The sequence below is a fragment of the Acomys minous genome (assembly GCF_964271855.1).
Source record: "Acomys minous genome assembly, chromosome: 1".
NCBI lineage: Eukaryota > Metazoa > Chordata > Mammalia > Rodentia > Muridae > Acomys > Acomys minous.
This window is the reverse complement of record NC_140483.1, coordinates 155,012,305-155,031,494: the sequence shown is the minus strand read 5'-3', so window position 1 is coordinate 155,031,494 and position 19,190 is coordinate 155,012,305. Positions and strand designations below refer to the sequence as shown.

The window sequence follows — 19,190 nt, the reverse complement described above, 5'->3', positions numbered from 1 at the left end:
AGGTCTGTAGTATTTACTAGGTCATCAGCCAGAGGGAAAAAGAAAACAGGAAACAAAAACAAACTTCTATGTGCAAAATTCTAGAAAGCCTAAATAGTTTTACAGGCCCATTCTCTAAGACCTTCAAGAAACAGAAGATTCCAATGCAATTTAAACTGTTTCAGAACAAAAACAAAAACAAAAACCTGGAAGATCTGTCAAATAAAAATAAGGACAGGGGCCTGGAGAGATGGCTCAATGTTTAAGAACACTGGCTGCTCTTCCAAAGGATCTGCGTTCGATTCCCAGCACCCACATAGTGGATCGCACCTTGCTATAACTCCAGTCTCAGGAGATCTGATGTTCTCTTCTGACCTCTATGTGAACATACATGGTACACTGACATGCATGCAGTGAAAACACTTCTACACATAAAATAAATAAATCTAAAAAATAAAGACAGACATTAATGAAATGGAAAACACACCATAGAGAAAAATCTATAAAAGGGGGTAAAACTGGGCCAAAATGCTCCCAGTTTTGCTACATCCCTTAGAAAGAAAGCCCATTTTAATGTACAGTTTCTCGCTGTCTTAATACTGGAAACTCCTTTGAATAGGCTATAGGCCAAATAGAATACATCTGTGCCACACCACTGGTTTGAAATCTCTGCACAGATCAACCTGACTCACAAATACGTAAATGCAAAAATCCTAAATATGCACAAGCCAAAGCCAACAGTTTATTCATGGTCAAGTGGTATTTCTCCCAGGAATGCAAAGATGGTTCAAATTTAGTGAATATATTACTTGGGGTTTGGCAACGTACAGCTTAACAAGCCAATACAGCTGTTTTTCAGTCTGTGTATACCAGGTAAGTGAAGAGTGGATACGGATGTTTACATTTGTAAACGGATGGGGGAAGAATAAAAGCAAATGAGTAGCTTCCCTGGACATCATGGTAACATGCCTGGGACCCCCAGCACTCAGGAGGCTGAGGCAGGGGAGCTGCAGTTTGAGGCCAGCCTGGAGCTATATAGTATGATAGGCTACTTCAGGCAAATAAATACTTTTCTATTGTCACTGAGAACAGAACAAACATTTATAACTGAAAAATAGTTAAGGACTAGTGATGTAGCTCAGTGGCAGAGCACTTGCCTAGCATGTGTCAACCCAGGCTCAGTTCTGAATGAAGAGGAAAAAAGTTTATATATATATATTATGAACAACAACAAAAACTTACAAACAAATAAAAGCAAATACACCAAAGAATGTGAATTGCCACTTTATAAGAAGTATAACTTATACATAAAATACTAGGTTCTAAAAGAATGAAAGAAATCATTCTGTTTGCCTTTAGGAAGCCCAAGCATTTGTATTGATGTGTGAAGCAATAAAGGTGCAAAGTTGTCACCTGAATCAGGTTGCTAAACCAGTAAACGAACAGTGGAAAAATAAGAAGGTAGCTTCCAGCTAGAGATCCACTCCAAAGGGCCTTCTTTTCACACTAACCTCCAATGCTCAACCAAAATAAACTAGTACGACTGTGGCCACCATGGTACTAGCACAGGACGACTCATTTCAAGGAGATAGAAGCAGAAAGATTCGGATTTCAAAGTTATCCTGGGCTACATAGTGAGTTCCAGACCACCTACAGCTTCTGGGATACGGAAGACTATCTGAACAAACAAGCAAACAATTTTCAGTGCAGCAGCTAGGTGTGGCAGCACAGACTTGTAATCCCAGCACTCTGGAGGCTAAAGCAGGAAGTTTGCACGTTCAAGGGCAGCCTGGCCTGCATAGTGAAAATGTATCTTTTAAAAAACAAACAAACAGGTTAAACAAGTATTTAAAGATTTGATGCAACCAGTATTTGCTGCTCATCATTAAGATTGAGCCTTACACTGGACACTGGGAATATAGAAATGACAGGATATCAGATGAGTGCTGCAACAGAGAAAACAAGAGTGGCATTTGGAAGCACACAATAATAGCTCACTTAATCTTGGCAGACCAAGGTGATAAAAGAAATCAGAGAAGAATTTCCAAAGGAAGTGACCTGGAAGGTGACTGACTGAGTCCAGCAAAAGTGGTCATGAAGTGGTCACAGGCAAAAAAGAACAAAACTTACAAAGGCCGTAAAATAGCAGAAGCATCATAGATCGGAAAGCAAACAATAGGGCACATAGGTGGTTAGAGTGGGAGGGGAGGAGGGAGGACATTTAGCAGGCTAAACAGAGATCGTACGGGACCTCACACTTTAAGGAACACAGGGACCTGGGCTCAGTGTCAGAGCCCTTGCCTAGCATACATGCAGCCTTGGGTTCATTTCCAGCTCAATGAAACAAAACAAATAGGAACGAGCTTCCGGCCCTGAGAGCACAGGGTGGTCCCTGACAGACTCAAGCAGGACCCGGCAGACTTTCCATCATCTTTTATAAAGGCCTTTCTGGCTAGAGTTGGCAGAAGGGAACCGTGAGAGAGGACGGTATGAGGGATGGAAACAGAACGCGCTCTAACAAGGTCCTTACCAGACTAACACACAGGAGTGCTCCCAAAAGAATGCAAGGCGTGTCACTTGCAAAGCTTGGTGACCAACAGGAAGATTGAATTCAAGAAATTCCGGCCTCAGAAACAAAATCACAGAGATGTAGTGACCTGGCAGGAAGACCTGAACCAAGGGAAGCGAGCTTCTGTGAGGCGTGTCCTACTTAGGGTTTCTTTTCCTGTGAGGAAACACCATGGCCAAAGAAACTTGGGGAGGAAAGGGTTCGTTTGGCTTTACACTTCCACATCATAGTCCGTCACTGAAGGAAGTCAGGGCAAGAACCTGGAGGCAGGAGCTGATGCAGAGGCCATAGAAGAGTGCTGCTTACTGGCCTGCTAATCACAGCCTCCTTAGCCCACTTTGTTATAGAACCCAGGACCAACCAGCCCAAGGATGACACCACCCACAAGGGGCTGAGTCATCAGCCATCCATCAGCAATTAAGAAAATGCCCCCCAGGATCCTACGGAAGCATTTCCTCGCTTGAGCTTCCTTCCTTTCAGATGACCCTAGCATATGCCAAGTTGACATAAAACTAGCCAGGACTAGTGCCAAGGGTGACTTAGTGCTCTGGGACCTAAGTGAAAGTGGCAAGTGAGCAACTGGACATTCTGGGCCCAGAAGATATACTTAGGCTAGAAGTATTGCTTTAGGAATTCCCAGGAAAGCCACAGGCATGGATTAAAAAGGCCAGAGATAATGTTCCATGTGAGAGGAAGTCTCAGGGTCTAACCACGCAATGTACCAACTGAAAGGACAAAAATAGAAAGACCAGAAAAGGGAGACGAAAGAGCTGCCATTGAGAGGTCAAGTAGGTTAATAACTGAGAAGCACCCATCGGATTTAGCAACAAGGCAGTCACCGTTGACCTTCCATCCCAGAATATAATCCTGAGAGGCAACAGGTCAACATGAATGAAAATGTGCCCAAGTCACTCTAAAAGGAAAAATACTCTGGGCTCAGTGCCAAAGAATATTCTGGACTCTTTCCCCCGACCCCCACCCCCCACCCCACCCCCTGACCATCTTATTCTAAATTTAACTAGCTGGAATGCTTGGCTAAGTGGTGTTTTGTTCACCCTTGAAATGGAGGACCTGCTTTTTAAGAGTGTGTCTGCACTTCATCTTCAAAGTGGAACACAGTGTCTTTGTGGCAGGCTGTCTACAGGAGCAAATGCTAGGTGCTCTAAGTGCGATGGAGCTTCTCCAGTAGAGAAGTGTTTGTGACCTAAGTATGCAAACAACACCTAAGTGAAAACTGAGACCCTTCTCCACCCCACCCCACCCCACCCCCGCAAAAAAAGTGATTTCAAGTGTGAGCCGAGAGGTACAGCTTCACTGTGAAAAATACTAAAGCACCACTGACCAATAGTGAAACAGGTAACTTGAGGTCAAAGCCTTGGTAAGATCCAGGAAGCCCCGGCAGTGCCCTCAAACTGCTCTCTCCTTGGACCTGCATTGCAAGCCCTTTTAGCCCTTGGAGGCGCACCCCTTTTCCTGCCCTGATTAAGAGCACCTGGCTTGCCATAGTCTTGCATTCCAGAGTGTTCCAAACTTAAAGAATAGTGTAGATGGCTGCGTCCAGCCGAACTGCAATATCAGGGACTAGGTTTTCCCTTTCATTTGAAGTAACTAAATGACCTGGGGGGGGGGGGGGAAGGAATGAAACAATAGTTTCCAAGATACCTGATAAAAGGCTTTATGAGTCCCAAGAAACTGAGGATAGGGGGAGCCCTATGATTAGCCTTCTGCCACAGGAGATTTTCCAGAAGAGAGAGAGGGCTAAGGGCAACTCCAACCCCTGAGTTAAAGTCTTTGAGAGGCCAAAGTAGCTAGAGTCCATGGGTAATAGAGAGGAGCTGGCCACACACAAAGAGAAAGAGCCCTCCAGAGATCTGCCAGGGGTCCTATCCCAACCTTCTGCTAATACCAATGACGCCTGGGTATGAAGAAAGTACCCCCTGGATGACAAAGAACTACCTAAAAGGATCGGAGAGAACAGTCTTTGAAGCATGCACAGAGCCACCAATAGCTTTTCTTCTCCTCAGGCCAGAATGGGAAGACTTACCCCCACCCCCACCTTCACCCCCCAACCCCCAACCCCACCCCACCCCACCCCCCACAGCTCATGAGGCCCTGGGTAGCATACCCAGAGGGGCCTTGCTGCATTTGTGCCCTAGAGTCAATGCAATTCTGGCCCCATCTTAAAAAGCTTAGCAGCAAGACCCAAAAAGATCAAACTGTTTCTTTGTAACTTAACAGCATCCCAGAACAAGCTCAAGGTTATTTATAGGAATACAAAAATATCCAGCACCCAGCCAGGTACTAGTCGCGTCTGAAATCCAATGAAAAGCTGCCAGGCATGCAAAGAAGCAGGAAATATGACCCATGGCGAGGAGGAGCATCAATCAATAGAAATGAACCTGAGGACGAACAAAGCTGGTCCACTTTGTAGACAAAGACACTAAAATAATCAGTGTAACTGTATTTTATATGCCCCAGAAGCACTTTAACAATGTTATTGTTAGGATATAAACAGGCCCCAAAGGCTTATGTGTTGAAGGCAGGGTGCCCAGCTAGTGGTGCTGTTGGAGGTGACTCCATCATGAAGTCTAACCCCATCCGTGGGTTGGTCCGCTGATGAGTGCATTCTGAATGCGTTATTGGGAGGCGGGGCCTGCTTGGAGGAAGTAGGCCACTGGTGCATGCCTTTGCCTTTGCAAGGTATATCTTACTGTTGGCTACCTCCCTCCTCTCCCATCCCCCCATCTCTCTCCTCCCCCTCCCTTTGGCTGCTGTAAAATGGCCTCCTTTCCTCTGCCCCTCCCTTCCACCATCACATACATTACCTCACCACACAGGCCCCAAAACACAGACCAAGTAGGCCCGGACAAAAACTCTGAACTCGTGAGTCAAATAAATCTTTTGTTCCTTATAAGTTATTTCCTCAGGTATTTTGTCTCATCACCAAGAAACAGGTAAGTGAAATACTGATTAGCTGACTTGGGGAAGCACAATGTCTGAGATAAAAATGATTGTGCAGGATTAGTAGTGTATTAGGCAGTGCAGAATAGTGAACCTGGAGATTAAAACATAAACTCAAGGGCTAGGCGGGATAGCTCAGTCAGTAACGTGCTTGCTGTGTAATTACACATGAGGACTGAGTTCGATCCCAGAACCCTGTATAAAACTGGGCAGGGTACATACAATACACATGTAATCCCGGCATGGGGGATGGGGCATGGAGACTGGTGAATGCTGGAGCTCTTGGAAAAGCCAGCATAGCCTACTGGGTCAGCTCCAAGCAAACCGAGAGACCCTGCCTCAGAAACCAAGGTGTCAGCACCTGAGAAACTGCATTGGAGGTTGATTTGTGGCCTCCACAAAGAAGGCACACATACTACCCAGATCTAGCCAATGGACAGAGCATTCTCCACAGTTGAGTAGAGAGTGGGGACTGACTTTCACACGAACTCTGGTGCCCCATATTTGACCACGTCCCCTGGATAGAGAGGCCTGGTGGCACTCAGAGGAAGGATAGTAGGCTACCAAGAAGAGACTTGATACCCTATGAGCATATACAGGAGGAGGTCCCCCTCAGTCACAGTCATAGGGGAGGGCAGTAGGGGGAAAGCGGGAGGGAGGGGGGAATGGGAGAATACAAGGGATGGGATAACAATTGAGATGTAATATGAATAAATTAATAATATGTAAATATATTTTTAAAAAAGAAGGCACACATATATACAGCCCCATGTGCACATGAACATGTGATCATACACACACACACACACACACACACACACACACACACACATTTCAAAAAAAAAAAGATGGTTCATCAGGAAGCTTCAGGGCAGTTTCAAACCCCCTGATGTCTGTCACAGGAACCATGAAGGAAGTAGGGGGCAGTGGATTGTATTTTTCCAAATTTGAAGAAGCTATAAGACCACAAATCCAAATATCTCAATGAACCCTGAACAAAAAATATGAAGATGAAGAGGTCTATGCAGGAGCATTATGATGAGATGCCTCAAGCTGGTGAATTGGGAGGGAGGGTCTCAGAAGCAGCTCTCCAACAGCCCATGAGTAGAGAAGCAGAGCTGAGAATGGGGTGGGGGGCTCCAGTTTTTGTTGTTATTGTTCTTTGGGGCTTGGGGGTTGTTTGTTTTGTGTTGTTGTTGTTGTTGTTGTTGTTGTTGTTGTTTGAGACAACGGAGTCTCACTATAGGGCCCTGGCTGGCCTGGAACTCACTATGTAGACTAAGCTGGCCTTGAACTCACAGACATCTACCTATCTCTGCCTCCAGAACGCTAGGAAAAGAAACAAAATGTCAACTAGAAATTTCCACTCAGCAGAAACACCTTTCAAAAAAAAAATGAAGATGAAGTCCTTTCCTCAGATTTGTAAAAGTTGAATGAATGCAACTTCTACATACACACTTAAGAGACTATTAAGGGTCTTTCAGGCTAAGAAAAAAATGACATACTTCAGTCTGCATCTACTCAAAAGACTGCAGAAAACATTGGAAATGCTAAGTGTGCTTGTATAAAAGAGAGTTTTCGTATTATTTAAATCTTTAAAAAAAAAAAAAAAGAACAATGAAACCAGGATAAGGAACTGTTGGCTGAAAACACCCAGGGCCCCCAGCCTCCCGGAACAACTGCTGAACTGTTGCCTTATCCAGATTGCGATGAGGTCACCACAAGGGGCAAACTCCAGGGGAACCCTTAGCAAGTTAGTGTTTACAGCCATGAGGGAATCTGGCCCTACCTATGGGAGGAAATACTGCAGCCCTGACTAGTAGAAAGCACAACCACCACTACTTCTATCTGTGGCTCAGCTGGACCCCACAAGCTGGACCGTGGGCTGCGATGGTAGAGCCTACCTCTGCATCAGTGCGAGAAGAAACCGAGGCACAGTTCACAAAGGGCGGCCCCAGATCACAAAGGGCAAAGGCCATGGTACCCACGGAGCGCATCCTTCGGGAACCTGGTTTTGCTGGAGCTGTAACAGAGAAGTGACATGGATCCCCTTGCTCCCAGATTGCCAGCCCGCCACTTTTCCTGCCACCGTGTCTCAAGTGAAAGCTGTGCATCGGTTGGGCTGTGACGAAACACCATAACCGCAACACAAATTGGGTAGGAAAGGGTTTATTGGGCTTACACTCCCACACTATAGTCCATGACTGAGGAAGCCAAGACGGGAGCCTGGCGGCAGGACTGATGCAGAAGCCAGAAGGGGTCGGGGTGCTACTTACTGGCTTGCTCCCTGTGGCTTCCTCAGCCATCTCTCTTATAGAACCGCCAGCCCAGGGATAGCACCACTCACAATGGGCCATCCCTCCTCCATCGCTTGCTAATTAAGAAAATGCCTTACAGGCTGGCTACAGCCTGATCTTATGGATCAAGGTTCTCTCCTCTCCGATGACTACAGTTTGTGTCAGGTTGACATAATTCTAGCCTGTCCACCATCTTTCCACTCAGGAGCGTGAACTCCTCCAGTCCAGCGACTGCCTGCTGCCTATTCAGCACCTGCCACGGATTTGGGTGGGGTCGGGTGAGTGGGTGGGTAAATCCTGCCAGGAAATTTCAATTCTATAATCGGCAGGTAAGACATAGATTGTGAATAGCCACCGTTGCCCTCAAATAATCCCTTACGTCGCTCATAAAACCATGTGGTTTTACAAACAGAAGGGCAACATTCTCCCTGTTGCCGCCTCCTCCTCCCACTCGTGTTTTGTGTTTAACCCCACACATTGACTGAATCCCCACGAGTGAAATGCAGCCTTTACTCCGCCACGTAAAGGTCTGATGAATGAATTCTTCTTTCCCTTGTCTGGCTCTTCCCCCTGAACTTTGCCTTTGCTGGTGACAGCACCTGGTGGGATCAGGGCTGAAAACAATGACTCTTCCGCCTCCTCCCTTGCTCAATGGTCACTCTTCTGCCCTTTGTACTCCTACGGTCAACGACCACCTACTACTCCAGGCCCTCACCACCTCCCATCTTGACATCTAGGAAAAGCCCCCTAACCAGCATCACTGGTCCCTCTGCGGTTCATGGTTCAGGTGGCCACCGGATCAACATTTCCTGAAACAGCAATCAGTCTTATCACAGCCAACATCAAGAGCCATCTCGGCTTCTCCGTTGGCTAGCTGCTAGTGTCCAGGTCCTGCGTAAACTATCTTCAGCCCTGCCTCCTACTCTTCCCAGAAGAATTTCGCTCCTTATCTATTGCCCAGATTTGTCCTACTTACATCACTCTCCTACTGCTCAAATGCCACCCACCACAAAGCCAGAAACTGAGTCTCAAATGATGACATCCCGACTGACCCCTTCTTCTCACCACTGGCTCTCCTTTTGTGTGTCGTATCTCACACTGCTAGCTTGGCAGTATGCTGCAGAACATGTGGGGACTGGAGAGCTAGCTTAGCAGTTAAGAGCACTGGCTGCTCTTCCAGAGTCCCAGCACCCACAGGGTGGCAGAACCATCTGTCACTCCAGTCCCAGTGCCTCTTCTGCCCTCCTTGGGCACCAGGAATTCATGTGGCACACAGATATGCATGCACACAAAGCACCCAAATATATTAATTTTTTATTTAAGAAAGAAAGAAAGAAAGAAAAAGAAAGGGCCAGGTGTGGTGGTGCATGCCTGTAATTGCAGCACGCAGGGAGGTGGAGGCAGAGGCATGTTGATGTCTGTAAGCTTGAGGCTACCCTGCTCTACAAAGTGAGCCCAGGACAGCCAAGGCTACACAGAGAAACCCTGACTCAAAAGGCCAAAAAAGAAAAAGGAGGAGGAAGAGGAGGACAGGCAGAGAGAGATAGAGACATTGAGAGAGAAATGCTGGACACGGAGGCACATGCCTTTAATCTCAGAGAGGGGAAACAGAGGGATGCAGGTCTCTGTGAGTTTGAGGCCAGCCTGGTCAATATTGTGAGTTCCAGAACAACCAGAGCTACATAGTGAGACCCTGTTTCATAAAAGCAATATAATAATAATAATAATAATAATAATAATAATAATAATAACAACAGCAGCAGCAGCAGCAACAACAGAAATAAAGGAAGAGGAAAGAAAGAAAGAAAGAAAGAAAGAAAGAAAGAAAGAAAGAAAGGGGACATATTAGACATGTGTTTCATTCATTCACTCCAGCATGTATTATTGGGCATGTATAATGTGCCAAGCACTCAACCAAGTATGTGGACAGGCAGTGACACCCTGGGAACTCATAGCCTGGTAGTAGAGTGTGGCAACAGACAAGCTATGATGCTCACACCCCATAGAGACCATGTGAAGAGAAGTAAAAGAGGAATTTCATTTTCCCCCCAATGTTCAGGTGGGGAAACAGCTCATTTCCAAATTGAGGAACATGTAAGCTGAGACCTAAAAATGAATAGAAAATAGCCAAACGGGAAGGAAAAAAGAATGTTCCAGGTTGAATGGAAAGTACCAAAAAAATTCTAAGTCTGGAAATAGCACAGGACATGGCTCATTAGAAGAACTCAAAATAAAAACAGTGGAGCCGGGCCCGGTGGCACACGCCTGTAATCCCAGCACTCTGGGAGGTAGAGGCAGGTGGATCTCTGTGAGTTTGAGGCCAGCCTGGTCTACAGAGTGAGTCCAGGACAGCCAAAGCTACACAGAGAAACCCTATCTCAAAAAACAAACAACAAAAACAAAACCAAAAAAACAAAAAAGAAAGAAAGAACATGGTTGGAGCACACAGAATACGGCAGGCAAATAGGATAAGGCCTAGCCAGGTGATGGCTCTGCCCTGTGAAGCTGTAAACCCAGTGAGAAAGAGTGCATTAATCTCCAGTCACAGGAGGATTTTAGGTGTAATACAGCATGCTCACATGTCAGAAGATGAGAGAATAGGAGGCAGCAGCATAGAGCAGGGCTGAGGCACTAACCAGGGCACACAAGGCTGGGCCAAAGGGACACGGTGGAGTGGGAGGGTTCAGACGCTACAACTAATGTGATTTGGCGGCTGGCTGAACTGGGAGGGACTAAGACAAGAAAGGACAAGATCAGAGATGCTCACATAAATGGGACCAGTGCTTTACCCATAGCAGCTGCTCAGCTAACAATTTGCGGTCAGGGCTGGTGAGATAGCTCAGTGATGGAGAGCACCTGCTGCACAATTGTGAGCACTGGAGCTCAGAACCCAGCACCTACAGAACACGCCGGCGCCAGGCTTCCTGCAGATGCCTGTAACTCCACCTTCAAGGGGTCTAATGCCCTCCACACGTGCAACAGTGCACACACATGTGCGTACACTCATCCAAACAGACAAACAAACACAAAATAAATCTTTTTTTTTAAATAGGTCTTTTTTAAAATTTTAATTCATGTGCATTGGTGTGAGGGTGCCAGATCTTAGAGTTACAGACAGTTGTGAGCTGCCATGTGGGTGCTGGGAATTGAACCCAGGTCCTTTGTAAGAGCAGGCAGTGCTCTTAACCACTGAGCCATCTCTCCAACCCAACAAAATAAATCTTTAAAGGAGACTTTACAACAAATCAGTGAGTGAGAGGCAGAGAAAACGAATAGATAACTTTTAGTAATCCCCTCCAAGGCAGAAATACCTCGTTGTTGCTGCTGTTGTTGTTTTGATTTGGTTTGGGGTTTGGGTTTGGTGTTTTGGATTTTAGTTTTTCGAGACAGGGTTTCTCTGTGTAGCCTTGCCTGTCCTGGACTCACTTTGTAAACCAGGCTGGCCTCAAACTCACATAGATCCATCTGCCTCCGCCTCCCTGAGTGCTGGGATTACAAGCGTGCCGCACCACGCCCAGCAGAAATCCCTCTATACACAGTACAGACTAAAGAAAAAGTCAGGGTACTTTGAGACAGGATTTTGTTATGTAGCCCAGTCTGGCCTCAAACTAGCATTTCTCCTGTCTCCAACTTCCGAGTGCTGGGATTACAGGTGTGTGCTACCAAACTTCACCCTCTGTATTTATGTTTTAGATGTATTTTATGTCCTGCGCATAAGTGTTTTGTCTGCATGTGTGTCCATGCATGCAGTGCACCAGAAGAGGGCGACAAATCCGCTGTAACTGGAGTGACAGAGTCGTGAGCCCTATGTAGGTTTTGGAAGACTAGCAGGTGCTCTTAACCTGCCATCTCTCCAGCCCCCTCTCTCGGTGTTTCTTTTTTAGTCTCTGTGTAGGTACGCACTTACTACAGTATGCGTGTGTTTGTGTGTTTGTCGTGGGGCTGGGGGAAAGGGTCAGAGTATAATCCACAGAAATTAATTCTCTACTTTCATCATGTGGGTCCAGGAGATTAAACATCAGTATCAAGCTTGGTGGCAAGTTCCCTTATTACCCACTGAGCCGTCTCACCAGCCCGTTCCCTGTCAGTTTAAACAGGTGAGACCTAGTCAGGATACACGTCAGCCCCCTGATGGTTCTACACACCTGTAAGTCTCGCCCTTGGGAAGCAGAGATGAAAGGAATCTCCAACCAGAGGCTGGACTAGGCTATATGCAAGACTGTTTCACACGTTACACACACACACACACACACACACACACACACAGAGAGAGAGAGAGAGAGAGAGAGAGAGAGAGAGAGAGAGAGAGAGAGAACCCTGGGCTTCATAATTGTGAGGCAGACAACAACCCCGGCCTATACACTCACACCTGGCTGGTTGTTGGGGGGAGGGAGAGTTAGTACCTTGGGTTGCCTTTGGTATTTTCATCCCCCTAAGTCTGTTCTGATGATGTCAGAATCATTGCTAGCTTCCCCAAATCCAAGGCCTCTGGATTCCAGAACTCCCGTACATTCTTGAAATGGTCCTTTTGGTGGGAATCTATATCATTGAGATATGTCCATTCATTTGTCCGCTATGTATTCACTGCCTCCCGTTTGTCATTTGTAACCTGGGGTTGTAACCATGACAACAGGCACAGCATCAAGGAGCCACCAGTCCCCTCACGCATTTAAATTGGACCCCATATATAAATTAGAAAATGTATCTCTTCCTTCATTTACTCTTGAAAACATATCTTTGTTGTACAGACACTGGCTACAAACGGTATCATTTTCATAATGTAATACCACCACCTAGTGGTCCCAACTGTTGAGACAAAGCGACCAGGGGAATTTTCCCTGAAGAGCTCTTATTTCCAGGAAATGACTTCCTGCCACTTGAACCCTTCCTTTCTTTTTCTAGATAATAAGAAAGATGGTGTTGTGTTGGTTAATTTTTTGTCAATTTGACATAAGCTAGAGTTATTTGGGAAGAGGAATCTCAATTGAAAAAAATGCCTCCATCAGATTCAAGCCTGGAGGGCATTTTCTTGATTAATGACTGATGTGTAAGGCCCCAACTCACAGGGGAGTGAGTCATCCTGTGCTGTATAAGAAAGTAGGCTGAGCAAGCACTCCGTAGCACTCCCTAACAGTCTTTGCTTCAGCTTCCTGCCTTTAGGTTCCTGCCTTGAGTTCCTGCTGACTTCCTTCAGTGATGGACAGCTGCCGGCAAGTGTCTGTAATCCCAGCCCTTAAGAGGCTGACGCAGGAGACTTACTATGATTTTTGAAGCCATGCAGCGCTGGGGAGAGAGACCCTGCTTCAAATCAACAACAGAAGGAGTTCATTATTCGGAGTTATTCCTCCAACACAGTGCTTCTCAACCTTCCTAACGCTGAGACCCTTTCATACAGTTCCTCATGAGGGTCTCAACTCACATTTTGAGAACCACTGCTGCTGTAACACCTAACAGGTACTTGGGTGTTAAATAAGCATTTGTTAATTCGTAACAGGACACATTAGTTTCATAATCCGATACTTTATGGCAACAGAAAGAAGGGGGAAAAAAAGCAAAGCACAAATTCTTTTAGATTCCTCTTGGCTCCAAAAGGCCTCTAATCATTTCCATCTAAAGGCCAGGGATATTTCTGTCCCTAATCTAGCAAGAAATTCTTGTAGGCATATTTGAATAAACTGACTTTTTTTTTTCAAGGGTCACTGGTGAAACCCTGACCCCTTCCCACCAAACCCAGCGAGTTTTCTATAATCCAAAAATGAAGACCAGACTCTGTGGCCCCTGTGGCCAGGACAACACCCAAACTGGACTCTGCCTCCAAGAGACAGTGTGGGCCTAGCCTGTCTGAGGGTACTTACAATGACCGCTCCTATGTACAGATAAGCCTGGGCCACGTGTCACCAGGAAGGGTGCTCAAAAAATAAAGCGAACCAACTCACAGCGGCCTGTTTCTAGCAGGCATCATAAAGTGACAACTGAAAAGAGGACTGATGACTACTCTCTTAGAAAATTTAGCCTCCCACAACAATGTTTCAACAGACCAAACTTCCAGTTGCCCTGTCAAATATGGAAAACAAAGCCCAAGCCTTCCTTCTGCTTGCCAGAAGCCCCTGTGACAGTAAGTGGCAGTTAGCAACAGTTACCTGGATCATCCTGGCTTAGAACACTGCCATGGGGAGGCAAGAGGATCTAAGAGGGTGCTGCCCCCTTGTCGCTCCTGTTTATTTATCCTTCCTTTTTGCTTTATGGTCTCTATCTCAGTTTATATTAAAGAGCCAGAGAGAAGCCATGGGGGGGGGGCCTCTATTACTGCTGTCTCTCAGAATGGACATATAGTTAACTGCCTCTGCTTACACATGTTTATACCCAAGACTAGTGAAGTTCTCAGCCTTGGTCAAAGAACCTTCTTCAGTTGTGGGTGATGGTCGAAGTGTGGCCTCATAATGGTCACAGCACTGAGAGAAGACTACTGAGTGCTTGGTCCCAAACGGGACATCTATGACACTCCCTCCAAGGCCCGGGGAAATCATGGAAGAAGGAGTGGACGGACTGTGAGAATCAAAGGATAAGGGAGAGGAGACCACTGCCTTCTTGATAAGATGTGGCCGTCGCAATGGTGAACAAACAGCAGCTGTGATGCCTGCATGGGACATGAGTGACGTCATGCAATGTTGCTGGAAAGTAGAGGAGGCAGCCGGTTTGGCCTTCTAATTTGGTCTGTTGTGAGACCATGTTTAAGCTGCTCTTCCAATCAAACTATACCTAGGATAATGGAATAATTGATGAGGAAAAGTTTCCATTCAAAGACCTCTCAGGCCCAGTCCAGAGTTTGACTATAGCATGATGAGAGAAGAGGTCCACCATGGATGATGAGAGAGGAAGTGAGGGAGGTTGGGAAGAGCCCAGTTTGTCACAGTGTGTTATATGCAAATATGTTGTCAATTTTGAAAAAGAAAACTAAAAGGGGGAGCTGGAGAGATGGCTCAGTGGTTAAGAACACTTGCTGCTCTTCCAGAGGGCCCGGGTTCAGTTCCCAGCACCCATATGGTGGCTCACAATCTGTGTGACACCAGTTCCAGGAAATTTAATGCCCTCTTCTGGCCTCCATTGGCACCAGACATGATCGTGAGATACACAATGCACACAAACATCCATGCCTAAAATTAAATAAATCTTTTTAAATACATATTTTTTTAAGAGAGAAGAAAACAGATACAAAGGACTTTGCTTTGATTTTTATCAAATCCCTTCATCTCCCTCTCACCAGTCCTGTATTCTGGGCCTTGTCTATAAAATGAAGACAACCCACACCTATCTATAGAATTGGCCAAAGAACCACCCAAAATAGTGCGCAAGGTGTTTACCCACCACTAAAGCAAGCATGCTATGTGGGTTGTATTTTCAAGATTCCCTTTGTGACTATCCATTGATAATGAAAGGAATGAAACAAGTTCCAGCCTCCCAACAGGCTTCCCTTTTGAAAAGAGAAGGCCAGTGCTCAGACAGTAAGCATTTTCTTGTTCAAAATGTCATGACTCAAAAGGTGACTTTGCCCTCATCAGCAGGACTTAAAGGAATCCTCTAGGGGCCAGGAGATGCTCAGCAGATAAAAACCACTTGACACACAAGTGATGATCTGAGTTCATCCCCCAGAACTCATGTACAAAGCACGTGATGTGCATCTGTGGTCCAGGCATGCTTACTGTGAGCTAGGAGGAGGCAGGAGAGCCTGAAATCTCAAGGGCCAGCTTGTCTGAAGCTCTCAGAAACAAGAGAGACCATAACTCCATAAGATAGAAAGCAAGAACCAACTCCCACTGGTTGTCCTTTGACCTCCAGATGTCCACAGTGGCTTATAGGTGTCTGCATTCATACACACACACACACACACACAGAGAGAGAGAGAGAGAGAGAGAGAGAGAGAGAGAGAGAGAGAGAGAGGGAGAGGGAGAGGGAGAGGGAGAGGGAGAGGGAGAGGGAGAGGGAGAGGGAGAGGGAGAGGGACTCACAAAACATACACAATTTTTTTTAAGAATATAAAGACAATTGTAGTTTCTGTGGGTTGTTTCATCAAGTAGTTAGATTAGTTATAAAATAATTAGACCCTCTAAGCCAGGCAGTACTGGCACACGCCTTTAATCCCAGCATTCAGGAGGCAGAGGCAGGTGGCTCTCTTGAGTTCAAAACCAGCCTGGTCTACAGAGTGAGTTCTGGGACAGCCAGGACTACACAGAGAAAGCCTGTCTCAGAAAACAAAACAAACAGAAAACACAAAAATGAGGCCTCCTTCTCTTGTAGGTCTGAATCTTCAGCAAAATAAAGTGAGCCACCCCTGGAAATTGGGTTATGCCTGAAGATAGGTCTTGAGGTAGGCTAAGATATGAAACAGTTATAAAATCCAGCCCACAAAACACTCTACAATATACATGTAGAACTAGCTGTTTTCAGGAAAGCAGCCCCGTAGCACCTCCTCGATTTCTCCTGCTGTGAAACTTGGCTAAATATAGCTCAGGCTGGTAATACAAGTGACATCATGCAATGTTGATGGAAAAAAGGAGAGGGGCTGGTTTGGCCTTCTACTTTGGTCTGTTCTTCCAATCAAACTATACGTAGGATAACGAAATAATTGATGAGGCAAAGTTTCTCTTCAAAGATCTCAGACTTGGCCCAGAGTTTCTCCATAACACAGGATAAAAAGAGCTCCACTGTTCTCTGATGAATAACACTTCAAATAAGAAAACACTTAAACTCAGGTCTTTGAGAATAGTCATAAAGGCACACAGCAAAAAAACATTTGCTCAACACACTAGGAGATGGATCAATAGTTAAGAGCACTTTTTGCTCTTATTTAAAAAAAAAACAAAAAAACAAAAACTCTAGTTTGCCACTTTTGTGGTGGCTCCATTTCCACAGGACCTGATTCCCTCTTCTGACCTCAGTGGGCACCAGGCATGCACATGGTACAAATCACATTTGTAGGCAAAACAGTCATAGACGTGGGATAAATTAAATAAATATTTTAGAAAAAGAAGAGGAAAAAACTTTTTTCAAGAAAATATCCAAAAGCAGGCAGGCAAGATTGCTCAGTGGGCATAGGCATTTGTTGCTGAGTCTGACAACCACATTTGATCCCATGGTGAAGGAGAGAACCAAATCCTCCAAGCAATCTTGACCTATACACAAGTGCCATGGCATGTGTGTGGTGTACACACACACACACACACACACACACACACACACACACACAATTGTATTTTTTAAAAGATTTATTATTTATACAGTATTCCGCCCACACGTGGGCCTGCCCACCACAAGAAGGCGCCAAATCACATTATAGATGGTTGTGAGCCACCATGTGGTTGCTGGGAATTGAACTTGGGACCTTCGGAAGAGCAGACGGTGCTCTGAACCTCTGAGCCATTTCTCCAGCCCCACAATTGTATTTTTAAAACTTATCTCTTTAAAAAAAATTTTTTTTTATTCTATGTGCATTGGTGTTCTGACCACATGTATGTCTGTATGAGGGTGTTGGATCCCCTGGAATTGGAGTTACAGACAGTAGTGGGCTACCATGTAAGTGCTGGGACTTGAACCCAGGTTTTCTGAAAATGCAGCCAGTACCATTAACCACTGACTTACTCATCTCTCTAACCCATTTGTTTGTTTGTAGCATGTATGTATGTATGTATGTATGTATGTATGCTCTCACTGTGTGTGTGCCTGCATGCCAGAAGAGGGAATCAGATCCCATTCTGGATGGTTATGAGTCACCATGTGAACTCAGCTCCCCTGGAAGAGTAGCTAGCGTTCTTCATCACTGAGCCATCCACAAAATCTTGGAACTCTCGGGTTTTATGATACATGACCAAGAACATGTGCATCTGGTTGCCTAAGAGACAAAAACTATACTCCACTGTACTGAAGCCAAAAATGCATGCCTGCCTCACCTGCAGCGACAAGTCAGAGGGCTATTTCCCAGGAGGGACCGGCTATCAGTTCCCTGCTACCTGTTTCCAAGACTAAATTCCAGATTAGTGCAGCTTACTGAAGTGGACTCACTTTGTCTATTCCGGCCATGGTTCCACTAAGAACACTGGCGGGGCCCTGGGTGACCTTGTCATAGCTATGGAGTGGGGTTCCATGGCAACAGAGGTAGACAAAATCTTGAAGACCTGCAACTCGTGTGCCCAGTCACATCTACCAATCCCTCAGCTCGTGACACAGAGAAGTTCATCACTGTCCCTGCCTCACCACCATTCAGGCTCAGAAACTTCCCCAAATACATGCATGTACAGGTGGCCAATGAAAATCTGGGACGGTCACAAATATGTAGAAGTCAAACAACATGGACCCTTAAGTAGCTGATGAGTAAAAGAAATTACCAGAAAGATAGCAATATACTTGAGATCAATGAAAATTAAGACACATAAATGTGGGGGCCTGGAGAGATGGCTCAGCGGTTAAGAGCACTGACTGCTCTTCCAGAGGTCCTGAGTTCGATTCCCAGCAACCACATGGTGGCTCACAGCCATCTATAACGTGATCTGATGCATACTGTATACATAATAAATAAATCTTTAAAAAAAAAAGACACATAAATGTATAGGTTGTTCTTAAAACGTATAGCCCTGGACCTATATTTTAAAAGAAGCCCACCAGGCCAGGGGACACACAGTCTATAATAGATAGATAGATAGATAGATAGATAGATAGATAGATGTGAAGGGAGGGGTAGAGAGAAAGAGACACAGAGAGAGAGAGAGAGAGAGAGAGAGATTATATAGCTACAAGGAAGTTGCCCAGGATTCTAGGTTCAAAACCAGCCTTAGCTACAAGAATATGAGTTCTAGATCAACATGGGAAACTTTTTATCTTTTTTTTTTTTTTAAGACAGGATTTCTCTATGAGGTCCCAGCTGACCTGGAACTTGTTCTGTAGACCAATCTGGCCTGGCACTCAGAGATCTGCCTGCCCCAACCTCCCCCATGCTGGGATTAAGGGCCTGTGCCATCACCTGCCTAGAACCTATCTTAACCAAAAGAAAGGCAGGGGTGGAGGATAGGGTGGGGTGGGAAGAACGGGGAGACATTACTGCCAACCTTACAGAAATAAAAGGGATCATAAGAAATGACTATATAGCCGGGCGGTGGTGGCGCACGCCTTTAATCCCAGCACTTGGGAGGCAGAGGCAGGCAGATTGCTGTGAGTTCGAGGCCAGCCTGGTCTACAAAGTGGGTCTAGGACAGCCAAGGCTACAAAGAGAAACCCTGGCTTGAAAAACCAAAACCAAAACCAAACCAAACAAACAAAAACAACCTACTCCAAAAGAAAAGCCTAGCCCCATGTTGCTGCATTGGCACACTCTACAAAAGTTAAAGAATTAAATG

General features: G+C 45.6%; 1 protein-coding gene across 3 annotated transcripts in view; it reads right to left on the bottom strand.

Annotated features, from left to right (window-relative positions):
• RGS3 (regulator of G protein signaling 3) overlaps positions 1 to 13,922 on the bottom strand; it is a 142,978-nt gene extending 129,056 nt beyond the window's left edge. Inside the window, exons 1-3 of one of the 3 annotated variants that reach the window (XM_084747960.1) lie at positions 13,066 to 13,922; positions 12,210 to 12,345; positions 7,414 to 7,532 (exon numbers count right to left, since the gene is read on the bottom strand). The gene's annotated coding sequence lies outside the window, so the exon portion shown is untranslated. Of the gene's footprint in view, positions 1 to 7,413; positions 7,533 to 12,209; positions 12,346 to 13,065 lie in introns of those variants that run through there. The other 2 variants (XM_084747955.1, XM_084747949.1) reach the window with 2 other exon arrangements.
• Between the last annotated feature and the right edge of the window lie 5,268 nt (positions 13,923 to 19,190).